The sequence below is a fragment of the Neopsephotus bourkii genome, unplaced genomic scaffold (assembly GCF_033783945.1).
Source record: "Neopsephotus bourkii isolate Nb327-2 ecotype Australia unplaced genomic scaffold, CSIRO-AGI_Nbou_v1 NB_272, whole genome shotgun sequence".
Lineage (NCBI taxonomy): Eukaryota > Metazoa > Chordata > Aves > Psittaciformes > Psittacidae > Neopsephotus > Neopsephotus bourkii.
Window position 1 is genome coordinate 3,648,259 of NW_026900781.1, and position 18,116 is coordinate 3,666,374.

The following is an 18,116-nucleotide window of genomic DNA, read 5'->3' on the forward strand; positions in this document are numbered from 1 at the left end:
GTAGCAGCCACTGTAACACCAGCACACATCGGCAATACGCCCTGCTGTCTGGGTGGAAAGAGGAAAAGGCAGGCAGCAGCACACTGCTGCTTCAAATCAGTTGCAACTAACTAAAAAAAAAGGCCAGCTGCCTTTTCATTTAAGCATGAAGTTTCTTGGTTTTCCAACTGAATTCTCTCATTGGTCTTCCCTAATTCCTACTGAAAAAATAATAATTGCTAATATAGCACCATATAGATGATATTCACCTTTTATCTGAAATTCTTCAACCTCTTCTGTTTGTCTTCCACTGCACATTTCTGTTTCAGCCAAGCTTAGTCTCCACTTACCACTCTGCCTTCCCACTGTCCCCTTGCTTTCAGCTATCCACAAGAGCCTGACCTATTTCAGCATTTGGTCCTTTCTTCCTTTCCCTTATCTACAGACTTGTTGCGAGCTTAGGCTGAAGCCAACACACTGGCTTCCTCTCTTCCAATTCTACACTGGATCACATCCAGACCAGTTTCCGCTGTTTCCCTTTGAATGAAAGTGCTCTCACCGAAATAATTCATGATCTCTTCCCAGGCATATCTCAAGGAGTTTCCTCTATACCTCTACTACTTGGCTCTTCTGGATCTTTTGGTACTACTAGTCATCATCCTTGCTCTGACATCTCATTCTCAGCAAGTTTTCAAATCAGTCACTATTTTTCCTGTCAATAATTATTCTCTGTTCTGGGCAGCCAACCATACCAATGGGCACTTCTGAAAGGTCTGGCAAGCTGCTCTTAGTTGATCTCTAGCTTATGACTTTAGCACTCCCTTCTGCATTGATGATTCAGATGCCACTTCAAGATTGCCAAAGCAGTCTAAGGTGATGGCAGGAATCTATAGTAAGGGACAGCAGAAGAGTATAGGCCTGAGATCAAATCAAGCAGCTCATGAAACCATGTTGTCAAACCCATCTTTTGCTTAAGCTATCTGTGTTACACTTATGCACATGCCTTACTTTTCCTTCGAAAGTTTCAGGTTTTCTTTCTGTCACCAACACAAATTAACTTGCCCTAATATTAAATGCTTTCCCTACAAAAGCTTCCTCCTCTCCCTGCAACCAATGCCAGCAGTAGGATTTCAATGCTTAAAACAGCAAATTCAAAGTCATTTGTGACATTTCTTTTCCTCCTCCTGAGTATCAAGTCCAGCCACTCCCTTTCAGCCCCTTTCTTCCAATCTCTGCAGCTTAAATCTCTCACTCTGTACTTTATCCTAATCAGTTTGATAATGTCCTCCCCTAGAGTGTCCCCAAAATGCCACTGCCTTCTACCAGGGCATAAAACGTACAATTGCTGAACTCATCTTCCTTTCTCTGTTCAGTAGGAACCCCCTAAATAAACCTTTTAAGCCGCTTCCTAGTATGACATTGCATTTCATGTTCTTCTCACAGTCACTTGTTTAGCTTTTTTCTAAGGTTTAAATACTTTAAACCTTCACAAACTGACATAACAATCCTAAAGAACTACAACGCCAAGTGGTGTGACAACACAAAACTACTCTTGTTCCAGATAGCTGACACAATTAAGCACAAGTCACAGCATCCAGAGGTGGACAGTGGGTGCTGAAGGATTTGCTAAAAATGCTTTCAGTCATACCTTTGGTTTCCAAGTAAGCAGTTGTAAAGTTTAGCTTCTATGCAATTATGCAGTTCAGGAGCACTGTGATAATCACGCTTTGTTTCCATCACATTCAAATTTTTCTCTCCTGATGGCCACCACTAGGATTTCTTTGGGTGAATGTGTGGTGCAGTTGGGTCTTTTTACACTGAGGCCACATCTAAATTATGCTTAATCCCTCTACAAGCAGCACCAATACATAGTAGGCCTCCTGCTGTTTCAAAGTTATTTATACAGCTCAAAGTCCTTTTTTCTATGTGTCTAGACTTTGCTTGCCAACTTCCATTCAGCCTGAATTCTGGCAACTCTTACTTTCGCCTTTTCCCTATAACATTTCCTCCTTCCTGGAAGACAAAATCCAGACTTCAAAACCTCCTAATTGCTGCAACATTCTGGTCCCCAAGCTCTCCAGTGCACCTGACTTGCCCTGCTAGCAATTTGGCAAACTCAAGTTTGCCATCTTTCAACAAAAATTTTAATTAAAAGACATAGTTTTAATCCTCCTTTCATTTTACTTATACCAATTGCTGATCAAAATTTCATCTGAAGTTACTTCCAATGACTAGCTCTTCTATGATCGCACCAATAGCTGCTAAAACCAGGATATATTTTATTCAATGTGTCCTTTCCTGTTCTGGTTTTTTGGGTTTTGTGTGGGGTTGCTTTTTTGAAGTTTTTTTGGTGGAGGAGGGAAGAGTGACAGCAGAGTAGAGTGATGATCTTTCACATTGTTACACCGATGGACAGCTGACTACCTTCTTTTTTGCTTCTTCCTGAACACAGTGATTAAGTACTACTTTTTTCATTAAGATAATTGCTCTGCATCTATTGACTTCTACAACATTTGTCTTCACTGGTATTTTAGATGCCTCTATGCTGTTAACTTGGTAATAAGGTACAAAGAAAAAACCTGTATGAATTACAGGTGGAATAGAGGGAGATTGTTAGGTGCTTTGAAAATAAAGTTGATTTTGTTTAAGGTAGCGGACAGTAAGGTAATTTAGAGAGAAAAGGGATAAAAGGTAAAGGCAATATGATTGGAAGACCTTTCATAGGAACAACCTAAAGGATTGAGAAAAAAAGGGGAAATTTAGATTGGATATGAGGAGAATGTTCTTTACTGTGAGGGTGGTGAGGCACTGGAATGGGTTGCCTAAGGAAGCCGTGAATGCTCCATCCCTGGTGGTGGTCAAATCCAGGTTGGACAGAGCCTTGCGTGACATGGTTTAGTATAAGGTGTCCCTGCCCATGGCAGGGGGGTTGGAATTAGATGATCTTAAGGTCCTTTCCAACCCTAACTATTCTACGATTCTATGATTACCAGTACATGTCAAAACCAGCAAAAGTAGCATGGCAGAGAGAGAATCGGTGTGTGATGAGAGATAGGGTAAGAGCTTTAGCAGTACATACAAATGAGAAAAGTCCTCTTTAGAAAAGTCCACAAGTATCTGAAAGTCAGATTGCTTTTAGCTTCTCCCACAAAAAGTTAAGTCAAACCAAAGGTAATAATGAACAAAATACCGATCTGTAATGTGTAGAAAAAATGGTTGAGACAACCACTAGGAAATATCATGTATTTTCTTCAGACTGGACTCAAATACACACATATCTGAGTCATCCGAATAGAAGGTACAGAGAGAGGGAAACCTGCAGAATTATTCCTGACCTGAAAGTCATGCATAGAATATCCTCCCAGACATACAGAGAGCTACAAGGAAACAAAAAAGTCACAAGTGTGGGGAAAATAAGCCTGCTTTAAAAATACAAATCATGGTGACTGCTGAAGATAACTAACAGATCCTCTATGTTCTATTTATATATCCACTTATATGATTATTTTTTCACCAATCAACTTTGCCTAGTATGCCACAACTTTCTTCTGACATCCTGCATAACAGATTTGGAACCTCCTTGGAGGCTCACTTCTGGCATGCTACAATTCAACGAGTTATATTGATTTGTCTATAAAGCGCATAGACTTTGCATCCAAATACCTGTGGACATCTGACCAACTGAGTTCCCTATAGGGGCACAGCTGCAGAATATTTCTTACATTGGAAACAGCTCATGCAATACCAGATAGAAATAGGCAACTAAGATGATTAAGGGAGTGGAGCATCTCCCTTATGAGGAAAGACTGAGGGAGCTGGGTCTCTATAGTTTGGAGAAGAGGAGATTGAGGGGTGACCTTATTAGTGTATATAAATATATAAAGGGGGAGTGTCACGAGGATGGAGCCAGGCTCTTCTAGGTGGCAAACAATGAAAGGACAAGGGGAAATGGGTACAAATTGGAACACAAGAGGTTCCACTTAAACCTGAGAAGAAACTTCTTCTCAGTGAGGGTGACGGAGCACTGGAACAGCCTGCCCAGGGAGGTTGTGGAATCTCCTTCTTTGGAGACATTCAAGACCCGCCTGGACACGTTCTGTGTAACCTTATCTAGGTGTTCCTGCTCCGGCAGGGGGATTGGACTAGATGATCTTTTGAGGTCCCTTCCAATCTCTAACATACTGTGATACTGTGAAATAAATTTACCAACAGAATAAACACCCAGAAGGATTCAGCACTTGCATTCTAAAACAAAGCACAGTGTATCACAACAGAAACATCAGTTCAGTACCTAATCCACTTGAAAAAAGACCTCATAATTTTGCTGTATTCTAAAGAGAGGATCTTTGTCCCAGTAGAGTACAACTATGAGGTCCAAATAAGTTGCCCCCAAAATGCTGTAGATTATTTCAAATCACTGTCAGCCAATAGCCTGGATAATGGGAATCCAGTTTCCCGGCTTCCTGCACACTTCCTTGCAGACTTCAGAGTACTGGTTTCTTTAATATTTGCCTGCACTCACTATGATTTCCTTTCTTTTTGCTTCAAGAAGAATTGAAATTTTTTTACTACATCTGTAGGAGATGACAAGAGGGATTAACAGTACCAGAGACTTCACATATGACCTCTTCTTTTATGGGCACCATTTGTCACAGAAGTTCATTAGACTTGTGTTTCCTAAACTTACTTCAGTCCAAGAATGAACTTTTAAGATTGATGAACACTCACAGCATAGCTGCTTTAAACAAAACCACCCTAGTTTGTAAATAAGAAGTGATTAGAGAAATTCACTGCAGAAATCAGTCACATTAATCAGCTGGTTATAGCAGATTGATGTGCAGCCACTAGAGCTGTCTAAACAATTTTGCTAACCTTTAACAAAAATGTGAAGAAATATGCTGCGAAATGGTTCAGCTCTAAACGGATAGGACATGTTCCTTTTAAGAGAAGAGCTAAGTTCCAAGATTTTATTCGGCGTTTGCCAGAAAAATTGACCCCAAAAGAGCAATTTATAGTTAATCATAGAATTGTTAGGGTTGGAAAGGACCTTAACATCATCAAGTTCCAACCCCCCTGCCATGGGCAGGGACACCTCCCACTAAGCCATGTTGCCCAAGGCTCTGTCCAACCTGGCCATGAACACTGCCAGGGAGGAAGCATTCACAGCTTTCTTGGGCAACCCATTCCAGTGCCTCACCACCCTCCCCTGTTTAAGTTTAAGCCCATTACACCTTGTCACATCACTCCAGTCTGCAGTCCGCATTTTGAGTCCCTCTCCAGCACCCTTGTAGGTACTGGAAGGCTGTTATGAGGTCTCCTAAACAGCTTGCTCTTCTCCAGGCTGAACAGACCCAATTTTATTAGCTTGTGTTTGTATGGGAAGTGCTCCAGCCCCCAGCACCTCTCTTCCACAAGTTTATTCCAGGCTGTGAACAACTGCCCATGACAGGACATGGTATTTATTCACAGGCAGATTGTAACTTGGGACTCACTGATGGAGGCTGATATTAAGTAAACATACAGCGAACACTGTGGTTGCACTGTCAAATAGACAAGTCTGGTACTTGTGTTTGCACAGTGCCATCATCTGTAAGGCACCAACTGCATGTGTGCACAACAGTTGAAATCAGTGCTGTCAATAGCCTAGGAAGGAGTGATTGTTCAACACCTGCAGGAGTGTACACACATACACATACACACACACACACACACACATACTAAATCTGAATATAAAATACCTTCTTTCTTCCCAAGGCTAACTTAAAAATAACACTTAAAGGCAATATTCTTCCTTTTTAGTTAGCTTTCTCATTTTTGAGATTGAAACATCATTTGATTAATACTGCCAGGTTTTCTTCTACAACCACCAGACATAGAAAGCTGACTTAAAAAGACAGAGGGCGAGAGAAAAGAAATCCAAGAACCAGTCTTTATCAGTTTTCTTCTTCCAAGAAGACAGTTTTCAGAGGAGCAACAAAATATACTCTGATAATATCACACGTCAACTATACTATGTCTTACAATACCTAGAAGCTCTGAAGTTAACACTTTCAGAAGAAAACCTCACAAAAATTATCGTGGGCTATTTTTAACTTAATTTTGACCACAACAAACACAAATTCATCTGCTCTATAGCCAATAAAAAACTATTGTTTTGGATGCATGATGTTAGAAGCAAGCACTAGAGCTTCTAAAGCAGGACATACATGTTACTAGATGCAGGGAATTTAGACAAATTCAAGGAGCTGTCTTTTATATATATATTTATATATATACACACACGTATACACACATCTGCTAGTACTTATCAAGCCTGTTTTACACAGACAGACCAAAATTAAGTTTGGAGTCAACTCTTACTGCAGTATGTTACAGATCTGAGAGAGTTACAAGCGAGAAGGTGTGTGATAAACTCCACTGAGTTACAATAACATCTCTCTGTTATACTCAGCAGGGACATTTGTTTAAAGTGACAAAAGAATTTGCTGTCTATCCCTCTCACTGGGAAAGCTGCACTTGATCTGTACAGCCAATGAATAATAAATCAATGCAAATTACACCACTTTATCACTAACAACCATTTTCTGGTCAGCTACACCACAGACTACAGTGTCTCCCACAGGGGACAAATAACCCCAGTGACTTAAAATAGGAGTTATTTATAGCCTGCAGGGGAACAATTGTGCTTTAACATGTAATTTGCAACACTGTTTACATTTGTAGTGAATTTGGCCCTTGAAATCTTTGGCTACAATGAAGGAACAAGCTGCTTTCATCATCAGTGCATGACTCCAAATTATTTTAGTTGATATTTGAATATGTATCTGTTAGGCAGCTCCCCATGTCCCACAGGAAGTGCTTTCCACTTGACAACTAGGTCACTCATACCCTGTTCCTTAACTATCTGTATCTTACCTGGGTAACAATTTTTGACAGAGACTGCAAATATCTTAAGGTATGGACTATTGATGATAAAATAAAGCTATGCATGGAGGCTGAAGACATCTTGAGAGGGGAAGGTTTATAACTCACTCCTTATTAGCACAGTATAAAACCATTCTTCTTTCAAAAGATGGATGGGTTTAGCCCCTCAGTGATGGCAGGCAGCTGTGCAGATCTGGAGAAAGAGACCTTGAGGGCACATCATGGTCACTCAGGGCCCCACCTTTTATCAAGAAGATGGATGCTCTCTGTATAGCATCATTTTTATGAGCATATATCGAGAGCTCATCATAGAGAAAGACCAAAAGCTAACTTCACCTATTTGAAAGGCTTACAAGAGCACAGAATAATACAAGGCACTACCATAACAACATGCAAATTATCCACAGTTTGTTTTTACCCACAATGGTTGAGCTGTAATGCACAAACTTCAACCTGAAATAAAACTCTCCTCATGCAAACATTAACAGACAGCTTTGATGATACGACCAGTCATTAACAGCAGCTCTCTAACAAATGCAGTGACCAACCATCCGAACACAAACCTGAACTGTACAATGCTTTGGACACTGTTCAGAGAAAGAGCCTTGAATAGGTAATAACTTATGAAGTCTTGCAAATGTTTGAGCCACACTAAGGGCAACAAACACTAAGCAGCACCCCATGGTGAGAGTATGCACAGAAAACACGTGGGACTGAGGAAGGGGAAGGATGCCTGTGAGCTGCCCCTCAAGCCTGTTAGCTCCCAAACAGCACTCCCACTGAAGGAAAACCCCAGCCTCTGTCCAGTTAGGCACCGAGGTCAGCTCCCAGCAGCACAGCAGCCCCCATACTGGCTGCTGTGCAAGGGTAGGTATAGTAAGCAGTGAAAAACCTGCCCGCCACCCCTAATGCACTACTCCAAATTAAGCTGACCTCAGCTGCTGCAGGGTCGGAGGTTATCAGGGCACAGATCTCTGCAATAAAAGAACACAAACTGTGGGTGTCTGGTCAGGCTCATCTCTCTTTGTGACCAAGAAGCTGCTTTTAGAGGCTGGCTCAACTTGCCCCAAAGGCTTCCCAGAGCACTCTATAATAAAGATGATTGAAACACAGACTATGTCAACAGACACTTCCTTTCAGAGAGGTAAACAGGAGGAGGACAGCAGCTTGCTCATCAAAAAACAACCAGACATACCTATAGGGCACATAGAGCCAGCTGAGATCTTTTGAGGTTTTCTCTTTCTTTTTAGAAAGAAAACATTTATTGCTTTTTTTTCCCAAAATTTAATATTAAAAGAAGAAATTGCTGGCAACACCCACAGTGATGTTATGCCAGCTTCTTATGTCAGGGCAAATACATTGTGACAGGAAGCAGAGGCTCCACGTGAATACAACCCCATCAACTCAATGCCATTCTGCTCCTCCATCCCAAACCCAGACTGCTAAACAATGCTTAATGGAGAGAGCACATCCAGATTTGCAGCTTTCTGCCAAGGCTGCCCAAGAGAAAAACACACCTGTAGAAGGGAAAAGGTAGTTACATGCCAGACTACACCTCTTTTGATAGCTCTCATATGATCAAGTCCTCCTGTCCCAGAAAGGAAATGAATTGGGCATTCTTCCTTGGTCTAGTAGTGGAAAAAGCACAGAGTAGGATAGCAAATGAATATTTGGAAGGAAGGCATTTTCAGCCATCCAGCTCATAAAAGCGAGCAGAAGACAGTAACCTGGCACAGCAATTGAGCAGCTATCAGAATAACCAACGTAAATGAATACAGTGACTGAGGAGGTAAAAAGTGAGACTCACTGAGAAAACCACTCCTTTTCCAAGTTTATGTTTCTCTACTTTTAACATCTGCAAACCCATTCTCAAATGCCTTTATTAAAATGCATATTTCTTAATCTTACCATCACTGTTAACAGAGTTCCTAGTTTTTCTCCCACTGTGTCAGACCAATGGAAGCAATGAACCGAGGTAAAGGTAACACCAAGGTTGTTTTGAGCCTTGACCAGCAGTTCTTCCCTTTCCTGCCCAGGAAGACATGACTAGAACCTCTTGCAAAGCAAGACAGATGTTAGCTTCTCCACTATACAGCATTACTCACATTTTCTCTTAAGCTATTTAGTAATTTTCCTGGTACAAAGTGCCATAGATGATGCCACAATGAAATTCATGGAAGATGGGACAGGGCTGCTATAGCCAACTACATGAGAACCCTTGTTTGTGCTAACTGGTTTCTCTGTGCCTCTCCTCCCATCACCAGGAAGTCTCAACATGACTAAAATTTACAGCAGTTATAACAAACCACTGCTAACTGCAAGTTTTAATTAGAGCATTAGCCTCTGGTGTAATGCAGTAATAAGGAGAAAATGGGTGTCTCTTCTTTCTTCTAAGGATCTCTCTATGCAGGCAGGTACAGACAGACCTGAGCTTGCTCTGCCTGTGTTCTGAGCTGGCTCCTGGTTGAAAGCTGCACATCACTTTGTACTGTAGGCATAGTATGCTATGTACAAGCAAATAGGCACTGCTGCTCAACACACCTGAGCTTGCTTAGATGACTGTGAACAGAAATGAGAATTACAACCCTGTAGCAAGGGGAGGGAAAAGAAGATAAATTTTCTTTACATCCAGTACTCGTTCACACTTGTCCTAAGAAAAACAAGTTTGCCAGTATTGCCCTTGTCTTCTCTTAGGGGTATGTTTTCAGAGTTTTGCTGGCTTGCTGTTCGTTGTATTTAGGTCATTTGCAAGTATTAAGCTATCATCTGCACAGAGATGATAGCAAGTATAACAGAAGCATAATATTCAGTGAGGATAAACCGCAGTGGGTAGTGGATTATAATAAAGAACCAGTGAAGCCTGACTGACCCTTATCAGGGTGAGCCAGCTCTTGCTAACACCTCTAAATTAGGGTTTACCACTTTTGTTTTACTTTGGCAATTTTAGAAAAAAGATCACAGCAAAATAATGGAATGTGAGCAGAGGCATAAAAAAAAAGGTGTAAAACCAACATAGTATCTATTCTTTTTATCAGGAATTTTACCAAGGGCCTACCCACTCAACAATCAAGACACTAAAACAACATAATAAAATTAATTTTCTGAAGACACTGGAAATGCTCGTATTGAGCATCCTATACTTTTGTTGTCAGCCAGTGATCTTTTTTTAACCCCTGCTCAGATTCTGTTACTGAAGAGGAAAACAAATGTCTCAGAACAGCAGAGTTCTGAAGAGAGGCTGAGCAAGGGAGAACTAAGTCCTCTCTAGCACCCCAGAACCACATGAAGGTACACATCTTCAGACAGGATAACAGACTTTTCTCCTTGCTGTTATTTCACAAGCTGAGAAGGAGCCAGGTGATTTCCAACTTTAGCCTGGGGGCAAATAGCCTTCCCTACCCTCCCACAGCTTTCCTACCTTGCCAGGAGCCCTGCTTTTCCTGGAGGGGGAGCTACCTAGCGGGAACTACTGACTCTAACCTCCAGCAGGACCCAGCAAGTCCTTCTTCATCCTCATCTGCCACTTCTCATCTTTGCAGCAATGGGTCTGTGGAATTGCATTAGAAGGCAAACTAGTCCCCGGCTGACAGATGACCTCCACCCGCAGTGTGTCTATATGGGTAAGCTGCACAACTTTGCTTTTATGTTTGATTTCAGGGGGGCCACCTATCCTGCAGAACACTAAAGACCTGCCTTTGATCTCTCTTCACTCTCCTGCTTTCAGGCTCAAATTTAGCAAATAGCAGCCTACAACATATGGTGTCAACTCAACTGTTTTGTGCCTTCATTACGGATATGAGGATAAGCATTTAGACAGATAAATATTAAGAAGGAAGAACAAGTATTACTCCAGTAAATCTATTAATATGAACTAATTAAGAAAACACCCAAAACACCCACAGGAAAGGAAAAACAGAAAAAAAAAGGAACAAGAATTCCTTCATTTATGGCAAAGCCAAGAGATTATGAACCCTAAATATCTTTCCCACTTTTTCCCTAGCCATCAAGACTGGGAGACAGCAGGTCAAGCAACATCATCACAACTTTGCATGCTGTTGGGCTCATATTAAAAAAGAAAAAAAAAAAAGGAAAAAAAAAGAAAATGAATGCAACCTGATTTCAGGTGAATCTGGGAGAGTCTTAATATTGAAGTTTGTGTGCCAGCTTTGTAATTATTAAGATCTCAGACCAGCCCTTCTTTCTGAGTAGTGGCCTAGATTAGCAAGTCATCTGAAAGTTTACAGTAGGAAAACCAAATGGATATATTCCTGTAGCTACATGTGTACAGTAATTATGGCATAGGTAAGCAATAACACATGCCCAAGGCATCGTACTTGGTGAAGCACGAGGCTTACGTGCATATCTAGGTTTATGACTTCAGACTTCAAAGTACCTTATTGCTTAGACAAAATTGGTAGCCTACATCCTTATAAAACACACATAAATATCTATTGCTATAAAGCATACATAGGTGCTGACATAAGGTAAGATTTAAAGTGTGGGTACCAGAATTGTGAAAGGGGGAAGGAGGATCTTGCTCAAAATATTTTCCTATATTGTTTTAAAGTGAGTGCACTTTAAAGTAGCAGGCAAAATAAGCATCACTTAAATTCTAAAACCTGCAGACTTTCATAAAAATGTCCAAAGTCTGGTTCCTTAAAAGGTATCACTTCAAGCTTGCGCTCCTCTCTGAGAAACAGGGTCTTTTCCAATAACCCACTCAATTGCTTTCAGACCTCTAATCAACCAAGAAATCTCATCACAATCATGTGATCAGCAGCAGAGGGCTGACAGTCATGCATGGCAATTTATGACAAAAATCAATAATAAGCGTTTCCCTTTTACATGGCTTTTCAAAATAGAACCACATTTTACAAAAGTACATTTTTCTGAAGATTGGTTTCTAAATAAATAGCACCAACTTCAAAGCAAATGTTTCTATGAGGGCTGTTACAACATTCAAGTTCTTACATGATCTTCAAGGCTGCAGTGTGACCTAGGAGGCAGCCATAATGACACACAGACAGTGAATAAAGCACTGATTTAATTATGTTGTTTGATATATGATGACCTCATCCACTGGTGTTTATACTAATGTACTGCTTGAAATGTTTTATCGACATATGGAAAGGCAGAGCCTCCAGCCTGAAGAGCTTACAGTTTCAAAGACAGAAACCAGATGAAGGGTGTTCTCTTCCTGTAGCTTATTGTAAGTTTTGAAGCTTTGCTCATTTCTATCAGGTCTGAAATATGCACTGAATGCTGGAGAGCTGGTTGCTGAATGGGTACTCTAAGCTTGCTGGACAAAATATCTACTGCATGGTTACCTTTGATTACAGAAGATGACAGTCAGTATGGCAAATCTATGTTCCTACATGCAATCAACAACAGGAAGATACAAACATTGGTGGGGTAGAGGGAAGCTGTAGCTGTTTATAACATCTCCACCAAATTCCTTCAGTTTTGGAGCTATCTCACGCCCCAGCATGAGCTCTGACCCACTGTTTTCTGCTGCTACAGAAGGGGTACTGGGGGACAGAGTCGATAGCACCTTTTAGTTCCTCCAGTAAGGATTTCTATCAATGCGACTGTGCTTTAACTATCTCCCCTCATTAACAATCAAGGTTCACAGTTTGGTTAAATATATATATAAAAATATATATGTCTTATTTGGTACTCCTGATTAAGATTCCCTGAAAAATACACAGTAACAAGTAACTCTTGATGGTGTTAACACCATTAAAAACTCCATGAGGAAATGATTAGTTCTGTATTCAGCACACCATCTGCCAACCACACAGTAAATAAGGCCATACAAGAAAGGGTGAGAAACAAAACATCAACAACCTACCCACTCATTAAGTATTAGCCATGCTGTGCACTGAACGATATGCAGGCCTTGTGGGGGGAGAGGGGGAAGTATGCAATCCTCTAATTAAAGGCAATCAAAATGAATATTTACCAAGAGAATGAATGAGTAGCTTTAATTGTAGAATTTTCTAGGGTCTGATTGCTTGGTTTTGCAACCTTGAAGTTCAGCCCTGTTTGGTAATGTAAAGGCCTGACTTAAGGCATTATTTATCTTATTTTGCTTCTGTACAGGAAACTCACAAAACCCATGCAGTTGACACATCATTACTGTTCATAGGTACACACATATGTACAAGACCATTGCTTTCACCAAGGCCTATCACAGCAATCAGCCAAAAGACAGGTTAAAAATGAGGTACCCCAGCGCTATTTTGGTTTAAGATAATTCTGGAATAGAAACAGGGTTTCAGTACATGCTTTCTCTTATAATGAGTTTTCGCAGCAACACTAGATTTTAAAACTTCTATTAAAAAAAAAAAAAAAACAAACAAAAAATCCGAGGAGTCCTGCTAGCAAGGATAAAATATCAAAAGAGTACAAATTTAATACATTATTAGTGGAGAAAATGTATATGTACACACATATGTTTTTTGAAACCTTTAAAATGGTACACAGACATTAACCAATGAGAAAGCATTTGCCCAGCAGTGGTGAAAAATAGCTGAGAGAGACTTAAAGCAACATTTTCTTTTCAAATTCTGGTACAAATTCAGCTAATATCACTTTGTATGATCTCATGCCAGGATAGAAGCCAAAAGTTTCACTTGAAATCTTTACAGTTATCAGATCTGGAAAGCTTTTCAATCACTTAACTTTGAGAAGCATTAAGGAAAAAAAAGACCAGAGATAAAAGGCCAGGGGCTTGAAATATTTATCACTTCATCATACTCTTCCATCTGATGCTAGGTCAGCATCCTTATAGATACAACATAATGCTTTCTATACCTATATTCTGAAAGGGTCTGGGGAAAGGAAAAAAAAAAAAAAAAGAAAAGGAAAAGAAAATTAATTAATGTGCAGGGTTAGAAACAGGCACAGAGCAACATGGCCATATGGAGGACAAGCTCCTTAGCTAGCTCAGCTAAGAACGGAAACGCTCCTAGGCATAAAGAAAGGTTGTGAATACTTGCTTTCAGTGGTGGAAAGCTGTAAACACAAGTCACGTTGCTTTGGTGTCAGCCTCACGAGTACCAGCTCTTGCATACAGAGGGGACAGCAATCAGGCAAGCACATACAAGGCAAGTATAGTGTTCCTTAAAAGGTCAGGATCGCTACACCTGGACAAGCTCCACCCTCCACTGTGCCATAGCACTGGAAATCACATCTACCCATGCTACAGTAGGCATCAGCACCTACCTCTTACCACTACAAGATCACAAAGCCCTCAAACTAACTTAGACCAAGCTGAAGACAACACCAAGATGTCCAGGAGAACACAGTGCCCTGCTGAAAGCAAACTTTATCAACATATTTAAGCAATTGTTAAAATAGGAGACACCCAGCCCCATATGATACTACACAGAGACTGCATGAAAACAGATCAAGGTAACAAGTACTTTTCTGGCATATATTTGGCACCTCCAGATTCATCCTGATAAAACGACAAGCACTTCATAAGCACAATTGTAGCCAAAGGAAAAGCAGGCACAAGGTAAAACTGAATACAACCACAAGCAGATTACTCTATACTTTGCCAAGCTGGTCACTGTTTTGAGACACTATGCCAATTTATGATCTATTAAGGCAGCTTCAGACATGCTCTTGTTTCAGGCAGGAGCCACATCTCACTGAGTGACAGCCCATCTACCAACTACACGACAAATGCTATTTGTGCAAGCTCAAATCTTTAAAGTATTCACAACCATTTTAATCTTACCCTTAGCAGTGAATATGCAGACCAGCATATAACTAGACTTCCTCATGACTGACTTCAGAATAAAGTTTTTTCAAAGCAAGACAGTATATGAAAGATAGGATAACATAGAGCACATTTTTAGAAAGCACCACAAGACAGATATGGGTTTGTAAGCTCACGGTTATTAAGTTGTGTGAACGTAAGCAGGCCTCTCTTCAAAAAACAGAAAATACAGAAAGTATGATCAAAATGTTTCTATCACTTTCTCACACTTACATTAAATCATTCTTCGTCCATGCAAGCATATCTAGTGAGCCTTTTCCTGTGCTATCTGAAGAAAGCTGATTTTTCCCTCCCTCCAATAGGAGCTGCCATTCCCATGATACCACTGAAAAAAAATTAGAAACCTGGAAATCAAATCTTACCACTCCATCTTTCCTGATGCAGATCCCTGCTTTCCAATTACCTTCCAAAACTCCCCCTCAAAACACTTCTTTTCTCATTATTGCCAGCACAGTTTTCAACCCTTTTTTCTGGTTCCCCAAATTTGTCTTCACTTTTTCTCTCTCAGAAACTGCAGCAGAGACTTTCATACCTGCTCTCAAGTACAGCCCACCAAGAAACATCTCTGGAGGAAAAAAAAATATGTTTGGTGTACAGGGTTCAATAAAAATATTCCCACCCACTTCACACTCTACTGCATCTTTTTATCCTACTCTTTGATCTGGACAAGCCACACAAATTGCTACTCCCATTTGTTTCCCTCCTTCATCCACTGAGCTCCAGATGCTTTGATACACCACTGACACCAACTTTGCCCTGCTGCCTACCTTTCTCCCCTTCTAAGTGCTGGGACACTCCCCTACCTCACTGCAGCCTGCTTCACCTTACCATATACCTCCTATTCCAGTCCAGCACACACTTGCATCTCCTCCAGTCTCTGCTTCAGTCAAAACCTCAGACTTAGTCCCTGAGACCTCAACACCATTATGTTGTCTTTTCTTCTTACACCACCCGAGGCATTGCTCTTGGGCTGCAGGGTGTAGGCAGCATGGCAACATCTCAGTTCTGGCTCTTTGAAGCTGACAGAGTCTTATCCACATCCACTTTTTTTTTTTTTTATGGCACTCCCTGCCCAAATGTGCACAATGGGAAAACTGAGGAGGTCATCCCGAGCTGCCCTGGACGGTGAAGCCTAAAGGTGGTATATGCTGGGTACTCCCAAAGTTGGAAGAAATAAGAATGTTAAGATTTTATTTCCATAAAAATAAATCAAAGAAACAATAATGTGTGCCCTTTTCTAATGATAGCCCCACTTATCTACAGTCAGAGCCAAAGTCATCCTTAAGTGAACTCCCATCTACTGCCTACTGCATTTAGCCCCTAGTTTTTCTCTTCCCATCTGAGGGCAAGGAAGTGGTGAGAGAGGGCAGAAGCAAGATACCAAACCTGGGTTTGCAGCCACTGGAATTAATTCACACATCACCTCCACTCTAACGTTTCACAAGTAGCCCAGACGAAGCATAAACATATCTGGTGCTGATGCTGACCTGTCTCTTTCACTAACAACTACATACAGGGATTTAATAAGGCTCCACCTTGAGCTTTTCTCTGGTTGCAGCCTCTTTCAGAACTGCTTCAAAAAAGGCTGTCAGTTTTGTCAGTTCAGATTTCTTTGGCATTGGGCAAAAAGCGTCCAAATATAAAAAGTTCTACATCAAAAAGAGATAGGAGGATACGGGAACTTATAGAAAACTCACACCACGTTTTATGGAAACTTTCTTATTACTGAACATGAATGGAAAATCCTGAAGACTGATGTTTGCAATTAAGAAGTGTATTCTTTTATTTTTACATACAGCTATCTGAATTGTACCTTCCTGTTTTGACAAAAGACCTTCAGAAGTAAGGACTGAGCTAATTACAAATTATCTCACAATTCACTCACCTGTCTTTCCTGGAGCAGGAAGGAACAGAATCCTCCATATAAATCCTTCAATTGCATTCACATTCCTACTTCAAAAGTGTAAATCCCCACGTTACTCTGTGACTCAAGCCTGAAATACAGAAAACAGGACAGGAAAATTTAGCAATTTTATGTAATGCATTAATTAAAAAGAAAAACAAAACCCAAGGCTATAATAGATGTTTAAAATGATTAGTTCATACTGTATTGTGTCTTGCAGACACTCAAAGACATTGCTCTAATTCAAGGTCAAGCAACTGTAAAACGACAGGAAACAATGGTTTTATACAACTACGCAGTCCTGTATTTCAGGATTTTTCCTGTTCGGTTACAATAAATCCCAGTTAGGCACCATAAGCTCTTCAGTTACTGGAAGAAATCCAAAATCACTGTAAGAGTGCTTCCTTACTGAAAACTTTCTTGAGCAGAAACACAACTGGAATGTGCCTTTAAAACACAGCATGGAGAAATAAAGTTATTGAACTTTCATGCTACAAAAAGGAAACCAAATTGTGTCAACAGAAGACAAATCCACCCTCAGAAATGCATTTTCTTGTTCTTTTTGGCCTCTAGTTTTCAGTGGCTTTTATTTATTTATTTTACCAAATCAGCTCCAAAAGCAGGACAAAGGTACTGGGCAGCGGGTGGTGTCCCTGTAATACTGCAGAATGCTGTGGGCAACCTTCCAGCCCATCCTTCACATCATGCCTTCCGTAACTACCTGAGGCACACACAGTAACTCCTGCCCATCTTGGAAACACAGACTACAGCAGGATGGCAACTGCAGTTGAACAACCAAAAGGTAAGACCAAGGTTTAAGCCATTAAGTAAATAGCAAAAAAAGACCTAACACAGTAGCTAAGACAAACTACAAGAAAACTCCATATTTTCATATCACTTGTGTAAGTATACTGTTGTGAAAATATGTTCTCATGCCATTTCTTTCTTATCCTTATATTTATAATTAATTTTCATTCAGCATTATAAATACCAATTTACATGCGTGCATTTGCATGCACATGTGCATATGCATGCACATGTAGCATCCGCTTGTATAACCCTGACAGAAAATCAACATATGCAGACATTCCAGTCTGAAATCACAAAGTTTTAAAGTACACATCTGTAACACTGAACCCTGCAGTGTGAACTAAAGACACTGAGGCCTAACAGATCTGTGGCACCCAGAGATTTAACCCATGAACAGTATCAGAGATTCTTCAGCACTCCAAAAGTCAAATAAAAGCTCACTTCTGCAAAACATTCTGAAAACCCCAAGGAAGATAAAAGAAAGGACATTTTGTCAGCAGTAACCTTTTGTTATATGTAAGAACGTTAAGTGCATCTTTGCTTTCTGTGGCACTACGAATAAAACACACTGAAGTGGATTGAAGTTGGGAAAATTTCAAGTCTTAACCATCCAGACAGCAAGATCCTTGTCCAAATTAAATCCATAAGAATTTAAATAAAAGACATTATGAACCTTCATGTAAAAATAAAGTGGGAGGAGGGAAGGATGAT

The 18,116-nt window shown here is 40.4% G+C and overlaps 1 protein-coding gene across 4 annotated transcripts in view; it reads right to left on the minus strand.

Moving 5' to 3' along the window:
* Window positions 1-18,116, minus strand: part of LOC133208492 (uncharacterized) — a 276,640-nt gene that overhangs the window by 125,574 nt on the left and 132,950 nt on the right. For all 4 annotated transcript variants that reach the window (XR_009724384.1, XR_009724385.1, XR_009724383.1 and 1 more), the window contains exon 4: window positions 16,578-16,686. The gene's annotated coding sequence lies outside the window, so the exon portion shown is untranslated. The remainder of the gene's footprint in view (window positions 1-16,577; window positions 16,687-18,116) is intronic.